This window comes from Oratosquilla oratoria, chromosome 6, assembly GCF_046742065.1.
Source record: "Oratosquilla oratoria isolate Oo_2021 chromosome 6, ASM4674206v1, whole genome shotgun sequence".
Classification (NCBI taxonomy): domain Eukaryota; kingdom Metazoa; phylum Arthropoda; class Malacostraca; order Stomatopoda; family Squillidae; genus Oratosquilla; species Oratosquilla oratoria.
The window spans coordinates 71,721,702-71,732,076 of NC_134782.1; positions in this window are offsets into that span (position 1 = coordinate 71,721,702).

The window sequence follows — 10,375 nt, forward strand, 5'->3', positions numbered from 1 at the left end:
ATTGTTATTATTTTTTCCTTCATAAAATTCTTCATGTTTATTTCATGCTGTGTAATTTCCTGCAACTAATTTTAGGTGCCTGTTAATGGTGGTTTCACAGTATGGGTGCATTAGAAGAATATCTCACTGCAGTCCATCTACAATCAATCAAATTTTTGCTCCAAGCCTCTCTTGCAGAAGACCCATTGCTCCTAGGTAATCTGCAGCAGCCATGAAATTGGCTCATAAGTCACTCAAGGAAGATATTTTGTGTTGTTATCTGGGTATATGGATGATGTTGTGATAGCATGAGGTGGAATGGGCGGGTGGATGGGGGGTGAGGTAGTATGTGTGAGCAAAATTTGACGCAGCCCGAAGGGATTTCTCCCCGTCCTCTCATTTTATGCAATAGGGGGACGGAGAGGGGGGGTCGCCGATTTAATGAAGCGCCCTTGCTGTGGATGTGCTGTGTCTTGCGACACTGCTTCTGACCTAGGGCAGTGGACAAGGTGCAGAGATGACCCGTCATTCAGGAGGTGCTAAGATAAGAGGGAGGGTGGAGGGGTGTGGAGTGTATTCAGGGATGGAATGGGTGGGAATGATTTTATGCCTTTTTCTTTTTGGCTACCCCCCTTGTAAGGGGGAAAAAGCCTTGGTATATGTATGTATGTTATCTGGGTAGGAAGGGTGGTAGATAGAGCATTAATGGACTATGTAGTGGTAGATGGAGTATAATAGGAAGAGTTAAGGATGTACATGTTCTAAGGGGAGAGAGTGGGGTAATATCAGATCATTTTTTGGTGGAAGGCAAGTTGAGAGTGGAGGATAGATGGGGAAAGAGGTAAAGGAAAAAAAGTAGGGAGATACTTAGGCTGAACTCTTTAAATGAGAAGGAAAAGGAGAAGGAGTACAAGAAGAAGCTGAGAGAGGAGTGGGAGGGAGTGAAGGGTAGAGTAGAACTAGGAGTGGAGGAGGAATGGGGATGGTTCAAGGAGGGAGTCACAAAGTATGCAAAGATGGTGTGTGGAACAAGAAGGATGGAAGGAAATAGAAGAAGGAAGGGTAGTGAATGGTGGGTTGAGGAAAGAAAGAGGTTATAGAAGAGAAGAAGCGAGCTTTCACAGATTGGTTACAAAATAGGACAAGGGAGTCATATGAGAGGTACAAAGAAAAGGAAAGTAAAGCACAAGGTAAAGGAAGCAAAGAGGAGAGCAGATGTGAAATGGGGTAAAAGTATGACAGAAAATTTTGAAAGTAATAAAAACATGTTTTGGAAAGAAATTAAGAGAGGAAGAGGAGGCGAATCAAGTAGAGAAGAAAAGGTAAAAGGTGCAGATGGAGAGATGATAATGGAAGAGAAGACAGTAAGGGGAAGATGGGCAGAATATTTTAGGGAGTTGCTAAATGTGAAGGAGGATAGGGAGGGAAAGATAGCTGCAGTGGGAAGTGCTAAGAAAATGAAGGTGATGAGTGAGGAAAATGGAGGAGAAATAAGGAAGGATGAAGTAAAGGCAGTTGTTATGATGATGAAAGCAGGTAAGGCACCTGGTCTGGATGGATGCCATGCAGAATGTCTGAAAAAAAGTAGGTACAGTGATGGTGGACTGGCTAGTGAGGTTATTTGACTTGTTGGAGAGAGGGTAGAGTGCCGGAGGACTGGAGGAGTGCCTGTGTAGTTCCACTCAACAAGGGAAAAGGGGACAAGTGTGAGTGTAGTAGTTTCAAAGGGATTAACTAGTTAAGTGTAGTTGGAAGGATCTTGATTGAGAGGAACAGAGGGAGTAGTTGGTGAGGAACAGTGTGGATTTAGGACAGGGAGAGGTTGCGTAGACCAGATTTTTGTGATAAGAAAGATATGTTAGAAAGCTATAGGAAAAGGTAATGATGTTTTTTGGTCTTTTATGGATCAAAAATGCTTATGACAGGGTAGACAGGAAGGCACTGTGGGAGATTTTGCAGATATACAAGATAGGAGGAAAGCTTTTAGGAGCTGTCAGGAGTTTGTATGAGAGTAGTAGAGCATGTGTCAGGATTAGAAATGGAGAGAGTGAGTGGTTCGAGGTAAAGGTGGAACTTCGTCAGGGATGTGTTATATCGCCCTGGCTGTTCAACTTATACATGGATGGGGTGGTGTGAGAGGTAAATGCAAGTGTGGTGGGTCAGGGATTGGAGATGGTTAAAGAAAATGGAGAAAAGTGGGAGGTGAACATGCTGTTGTTTGAGGATGACACTGCACTTGTAGCAGGATCAGAGGAGGGATTGAGGAAGTTAGTGACAGAGTTTGGGAGAGTGCGTGAAAGAAGAAAGTTGAAGATAAATGTGGGTAAAATTAAGGTGATGAGATGTACAAAGGGTGAAAGTGGCAGCAGACTGGAAGTGAGCATTAAGGGAGAGCGACTGGAGGAAGTGGATAGTTTTAGATACTTGGTTGCGAATGTGGCAGGAAAGAGAGTGGAGGTGGAGGTAGAATGTAGACTGAGGGAAGTGAGTAAATGACTTGGTGGATTTAAAAGTGTAATGAGAAATAGACATTTGGGAATGGATACTAAAAGGAGATTGTATGAAGGAGTGATTGTGCCAACAGCACTGTATGGGGCAGAAACATGGAACATAAGAGAAGAAGAGAGGAGTTTGAATGTGTTTGAGATGAGGTGTCAGAAGTATGATGGGGGTTACTAGGCTGGATAGAGTGAGAAATGAGGAGGAGAACGGGGTTGGTAAGGGAGTTGGGAGATAGGGTGGATGAAAGAGTATTAGGATGGTTTGGACACATGGAAAGAATGAGTGAAGAAAGTCTAGTAAAAGGTATGGAAGGTAGATGTGGAGGGAGTGAACATGAGGGGGCAACCTAGGATGAGGTGGATGAATGAGATGAAAGGGGCTTTGGGGAAGAGGGGATTGTCTGTTGAGGAAGGATGGGAGAGGACAGGGGTGAATGAAGAATGGTTGTATACGAATGATGCATGAGGTGGAATGGATGTGGGGATAGGGAGTGAGGTAGTATGTATGAGAAAATTTGATACAGCCCGAAGGGATTTCTCTCTGTCTTCTCCTTTTCTGCATGAGGGGACAGAGAGAGAGGGGGGGGGGGTGCTGATTTAATGAAGCGGCCTTGCTGTGGATGTGCTGTGTCTTGAGTCACTGCTTCTGACCCAGGGCGGTGGACAGAATGCAGGGGTGACCCGTCATCCAGGAGGTGCCAAAATGGGAGCGATTGGAGTGTATTAGGGATGGAATGGGTGGGAGTGGTTTTTGTGCCTTTGTTTTTTGGCTACCTTCCTTGTAAGGGGAAAAAGCCTCTGGTATATGTATGTATCTAGGTATGGGTAGGCTGGGGCAGTGTCAGGTGTTCAGTGTCTTTCTTTGTGATGGAGTAGCATATTCATTGGTTGGTTTTGAAGAGCCTGTATTGTAAAATAAGTGGGAATGTATCATGGTGTGCAGGTGGTAGCTCTTTGATGTTTGAATCACTGGGCATGTATTTTTTTGTTGCATACCATTGGTTTTGCTTATGTGATGGAATGAGCTGGGTGAGTAGGGTCAAGGGCTTTTGCATAGAACTATGTACCTATTATTTTCACTTGTTAAGGATTTTAGTATCTGTGCAGGCGTTATTTTGTCATACTACTTCTCTCCAACAATTTCCCCCTCCACTTATCCTGACGTTTCTCAGAAGATCACTACCCCAGTACCAGCCATCCCATACCTCTAATAACTGGAGACCAGTCAGTTAATCAGTTGTCCCTGGTCTCTTTTGTAGGAGACCCAGGTCTCCCTAGTAACCATCAATGGCCACAAGATGGGCCCATATGTCAAGAAAGAAATATTGTGTTGCTGTTTGGGAATACTGCAGGGCAGTGTGGAGTGAGGTGTTAATTGTCCTCTGAGTGATGGTTGTACCTAGGGCATCAGACTGCAAAGCAACACACAGTTGCCACGGTCTCTGGATCAGGCCCATAAAATTCTCTCTCTCTCTCTCTCTCTCTCTCTCTCTCTCTCTCTCTCTCTCTCTCTCTCTCTCTCTCTCTCTCTCTCTCTCCCCTCTCTCTCTCTCTCTCTCCCTCTCTCTCTCTCTCTCTCCCTCCCTCCCTCCCTCCCTCCCTCATGGATCTTAGAGCTGGATGGTGTCTCAAACACAAGCATGCTATTGTGGTTCTTGCTTCTCTTGAAAAGGACTTATATGTGAAACTGAGAAGGAAGGGGCTCAGTTGAATATTGATTTTGATGGTCTGTCTTGTGTTCTGGGTGTGAATGTGTTTTTGTGCAGATGTGTGGAACAGGTGTTGGTTGTTATGGGAGCATCTAGGACATTTTAATTCTGAGGTCAGATCTATTCTGTTTTGGAGCTGGAAGCTAGTGTGGTTCTTACTTTTCTTGACAAGGATTTTCACATGAAACTGGTTTAGAGGGGGGTTGTTTGGTTGAATATTGATTTTGGTGGTCTGTCTTGAAAAGCTTGTTTTGTGTTCTGGGTATTCTTACTTAATTGTAGTATACAGGAAAGGAGTAATGCTCATGGAATCACATCTTCTTTAAAATTTATCACTCCTACCTTCAAATTCATGTACTACCACTACCCAGACTTTACAAGATTTTGAATATTCCACCCAAACCAGTAGCAGTATGAACTTCTGTCACTAGATACCATTAGGTGTGTATTTCAGCCAGTGGCGGCTCCAGGGGGGGGCTTTAGCCCCCCAAGAAAGTGGCCAGCCCCCCCAACTGAAATGAGCAAATTGAAAATTTAAAACACCCATTGAAATAATTTTATTAAGTGGAATTTTTAATTGCCAGGGCTAAAGATTTGTCAGCCATCAATGCTAGCCCAACCATTAACCCCCTCCCCTTCTGAAATGAGGATAATATATGTGTATTATCATATTACTATTAGCCCCCCAAAAAATTTGCTCAGCCCCCCCTTAGCCTCCCCAACTAAAAATTCCTGGCACCGCCGCTGATTTCAGCTGCTAGTTTGCCAAGCATCATCTTCATGAGTGCAAGTGTTTGTTAATTTATGTTGCTTTTGTTACACCATTTTTGTTGTTTTTGTTACATTGCTGCACATTCTTTTGAATGCTGATCAACAAAACCAATGGTTTAAGGTGCACACTGAGCTGCACGCAACAGTTCAGGATGACCCAAACCTCCTGTACAGTCTTAACTATTGATGAATCATTGTTGTACAGTCATGACCCAGAAACAAAGCAACAATTCTTACAGTGGAAGACTCCATCTTCTCCACATCCAAAAAAAGTGTGCCAAGTTCATAGCAACATCAAGTCAGTGCTGATTTCTCTCTCTCTCTCTCTCTTTTTTATTCTTTCTTTTTAACATTTATGGAAGTTCATAAGGAATTTGACCCACCCACTCAGTGTCACAGAGAACTTTTACTACAATATTTTGAGAAGACTGGGGAAATGTCAGGCACAAACAGCCTGAGACATGGAAGAGAACAGATTGATTGCTTCACCATGACAATACACCTCACTCATTGTGAGGTTCTTCCTGACAAAAACACATGACCGCTGTCATCCATCCATTCTATTCACCCAACCTAGCTCCTTGCGATTTCTACCTCTTCCTTAAAATGAAACTCCAGTTGGAAGGGTGTTTTAATATCAACGAAGAGATCTAACTGGAATCATTATATAGAACTCTGAGGTGATTACTCTGAAGGTGATGGTGGAAATTAGGATTTAAAGGTAGATTTTCTGATTTTCACGAATAAATTCTCAGAAATTCTGGGTAGTGGTAGTGCAGTTCCAACCTAGTCTATATTCTTGATTTCCAGTTATCATAGTTTTGAATTCATGTATTGTTCTCACTTGGGCTATATCACTTTCAAAGCTATTCCAAGGATGCACCCATATGGAAAACTGATAGCTTGTATGTGGACGCAGGAATTCCTCCCCTCTATATTCGCAGGGAGGAATTAAGCCTTAGATATATATCTCGTGTCTTGACATCCAAACAGAATCCAAACTTCAAATTTGTAAAGCAGCCGGTAGACAGAGCTCCAAGGAAAAGTACTCTGCCGAAACCTTTAGAAGTGAGATGTGAAGTTGGGACAGAGAAGGTAGGACTTGTTCTTAACACAATTGCTGACATCACGCCTCCCAAATTCCCTCCTTGGAACCAATGCCCCACTGAAATATGTCCTCTTAAATTGAAGAAAAATAGAACTGCTGTAGAGCTAAAAAGTGAATTTTTAGAACATTTATCAGTACATGCTGATTCAATTTTTATTTATACAGATGGATCAAAATCCCAAGATGGTGTTGGTTGTGCTGTTGTATGTGATAGCACAGTTTTAAAGAGAAAATTGCCTCATTTTAGCTCTGTTTTTACGGCTGAACTGCAGGCAGTCAGCAACGCCCTCAAATTTGTTTTTAATTCTGTTCCATGCAACAAGAACGTTGTTATTTTTACAGACTCCATGAGCATTTTATCCTCTGTAAATACCTTCTTGCCTCTTCACTTTTTAATCCAAGAAATACAGGACTGGTTAATTCTAATCAACAACAGAAAGAAAATAAAAGTAAACTTTTGCTGGGTGCCGTCCCATGTGGGCATCTCTGGAAATGAACAGGCTGATGCTGCAGCCAAAGCCGCCACTAGGCTCAGCCATGTAACAGACCGAAAAGTCCCACATACGGACTTCAAAGAAGTGATTCATTGTTACACAATGGGGAAGTGGCAAGAACAATGGACAAGGCTGGACGGTAGTTACAAATTAAAAGAGATTCACCCCTTGGTGAACCCTTGGAAGTGTCCTCCTTTGGACAGAAGGTCAAGTATTGTCTTGACAAGATTAAGAATTGGCCATTCCTATATCACTCAGATTTTTGATGGCAAGTGGAGCAGAAAGGCTGGCCCCCCAATGTCCCACTTGCCAAGTAATTTTGACAATTAAACACATTTTAGTTCAGTGCCCTGCATTCTCTAACAAGCGCAGGGCAAATTTTTTAACAGATTTATCTTTTAAAGAAATTTTAGGGGAGGAAGCTCGTTTGAAGAATGTTTTAAAGTTTTTAAAAGACATAAATTTATTTTATGAAATTTAAAATTGTGTATATGAATGCTTGTGAGTGTATGTTGTTGATATGTGTTCGTGAATGTTTATTGTTTTAACTGTTTTACTTGAATTTTTATCCATAAGATAAATATGCGCTGAATGGCCTACCGGCTCCGGCGCTTGGCCTTCGAGCCAAAAATTCCATAAATCAATCAATCAATCATATGGAAAACTGTATTTCTTGACATCCTTTAGACACCTAGTCCTCTTTAATCTATTTTCATGACTGCTTAAACCACCCCTATCTATAATCAAGAGATTTTTTCATTGTAGTCTATCCCCTTCAGTGACCTGAATACTGTAATCATATCACCTTTCTATTCCATCTTTCAGAGTTGGCAGATCCAATGTATTTAGTAATTCCTCATATGCCAGGTTGAGTACTAATTTGGTTGCTGCCCTTTGTATTCTCTCGATCCCTTATATCCTTCACTCTATGTGAGGACCATACCACAGATGCATATTTTAGTCTTGGATGGATCAGGTTTTCAATGAGTTTTTTTCCTCAACTCTTCATCCATATAAAAGTCTGCAATCTCCTGCAACAGACCGTAAGTCTCTCCTACAATCCTGCTGATATGTCTGTCAGGTGATAGGTTGTCTTTTATGAACACTCCCAAAACTTTCTCCTCTTTTGTATTAACTTTCCAAGGAATATTTTAAAAATTGTCTTTTACAGTTATTGCCCATTTCAAATACTTAGCATTTTTTGGTATTGGAATTAATTTCCCATTTTTAGCTCCATGTGAAAATAGTATTTACTTTATTGTAGTATACAGGAAAGGAGCAACACTTGTTGGGTCCTGTTTCTCATTCTATAATTTTATAGAACCTAGCCTCAAATTCATGTACAGTTTTAGATGATTTTTTTGTCACTAAGCATATGCATTGTTTATATACTAGTAATAGTTTGTTTTGTCCAAATGTTGTACCTGGAAGTGATTTAATCGCATTGAGTCTAGGTGTGCATTTTGTCTTTATGTTTGTGATGTGTAGTTTGAATGACATTGATGTATCATATGTTGTGCCAAGAATCTTGGGTGTGTGGTACTGGGATGTTGTTGATTTGTTCTGCTGTCTATTTGGGGAGAAGTGTGGCTATGGATTTGGTTGGAGCTATTTTGAGTCTGGTGAACCAAGTATTGAGTGCCTCAAGTTATGGCTGTAGTATTTCTGTGGCTATGTCTGCATTATGATGTGTGCATGTAATTGTTATGTTGTCTGTGTAAGAAGAGATTTGTATTTATGAGGTGTCAGGTGTGGATATATTGTGCATGTATAGATTAAAAATTATGGAGGTTAGGATGGAGCATAATTTTGGTAAACTAGAATGTCAAACAATTCTGGCTTGAATCTTATAAGCAAAGGTTCTAATGCCTTTTTCAATTTATCATAGTTTGCTGTAACATCACTGAATTACTAGTTGATTTAGAACTTTTACAGGTAGATTAGTAATTATATGGTGAAACTTGGTGGATGAAGTAACAATAATATTGGCCAATAAAAATTAAGACTCCACTATATTAAACCATCTTTAAACTGAGGTCTCACCAAAAGTTGGCAGTTTCATGGACATAGCAGCAGTAATTACCAGGTCAGGGTCTAACTGTTGGCCCTTGTGATTGCTACAACACAGAGTGTAAACGTCTCTCAGGTAGCACACAGTAAGTGTCTTTGTATCACCTATGGGTATGGCATTGTAGCTATTGAAAATGTCAGCGGAGTATCACAGGCGAAGTTGAGAACTATTGGTGACTGCTATATAATGTATCATCCACTTGTTACTCCTTTCTTATACACCACTTGTCACTCCTGGGTCGACCAATGTAGAAATAACAAGGTGAATATGACAGTTTATGTGGGTATGATATATGAGTATTAATGACAAAAAGTAGAAACAATAGTCAAAGTGAAAACCTGTAAACAACAGATATGATCCTAAACAAAATATATTCAACTAAGTAATGTGTTGATTATAAGATACACTGATAATGAACTACAATAATACACATGTCCCACTATGTATAATAAAGGAATTCACTCAAACACTAGCCAGTTATTAAGGTGTTGACAATGCAAAGCAAAAGAAATAAAAGAGAAATCATCAGACTAAGCTGGTTACCTATGCTGATGTGGTCTGAATTGGGTTGGAAGGTCCACTTACAAACAAGACAAACTACTGATGTGGTGGTTCAAAGTACCACTTACAAATGAAAACAAACTATCACAGTGCAAACATTATTGCACAAAAATACTAATACATATTACACATACCAAAATACAAAATGTGTACTGAACATAAAACAATGTATGAAATACCATTATAAAAAAATGTGAAATATGAGTGACGCTACACAGATCACATAATTACTCTTAGTGGTCTATTCTGCAGTATTTGTAAGTTGTTTGTGTTTAATTTGCTGATTGTTGGGAACCATGCTGTGGAGGCATAATCTGGGTTGATTTTTGTGAATTCTTTATAGATGGTTATTAGTTTCTTTTTGTTGTACAAAGTACATGAGATAGTTTTCAGAAATTTTGTTTTCCTGCTGATTTTTCTTGTTAGGTCCTTGACATTAGGGCTGATTGTCATATAAGTATGACAGAATTGTTGGTGTCGGGTTTCTTTTATTTTTTTATTTTTTTATTTTTTATTTATTTATCTTTATTTTTTCTTCTTCTTTCCTCCATTGTAGTGAGCAGTTTTACTTTTGGTTTTTCGTGTAAAGCTTCCATTCTATTACTTCTGTGCCATAATTCTAGTTTGTATAAATAGGCTTGGTTGCTCTTTATTGCTATTTTGTATTTACTGTGCTGAGTTATTATTTTCAAGTCAATTGCATATGAGAGAATATTGGTGTTGAACAGTAAAGGTGAAAGAAGTGCACCTTGAGGGACTCCATTGTATAGTCTTTTTGTACTTGAGATACGGGTGTTCTGGTTTACCCTGCATTGTCTTCCTGCTATAAAGTTAGGGTGAAGGCAAAATTGGGTTGGGTAGTGAGAAGTATGAAGAGTAGGGTGACAGTTTTTAGAGAAATGTAAATACTGTATAGTGGTATTGGAGATGTGAATACTATAATAGAAGATTAACCGATAGATTGAATAACAGGGAGTTACAGGGTGTCAGGTAAGAACTAGTGGAGAGAAGAAGTTAAAGATATATTTGGAAATTATGATAGAGAACATAGTATTTGAGGAGAGAGACAAGCATAAATATACTTGGAACAAGGTGGCGAATGGGAAGGTGACCATGAGGATATTAATGGACTACATAGTGGCACTCAAAAGGAGCATTAGAAAAATTCTGGATGTAAATAT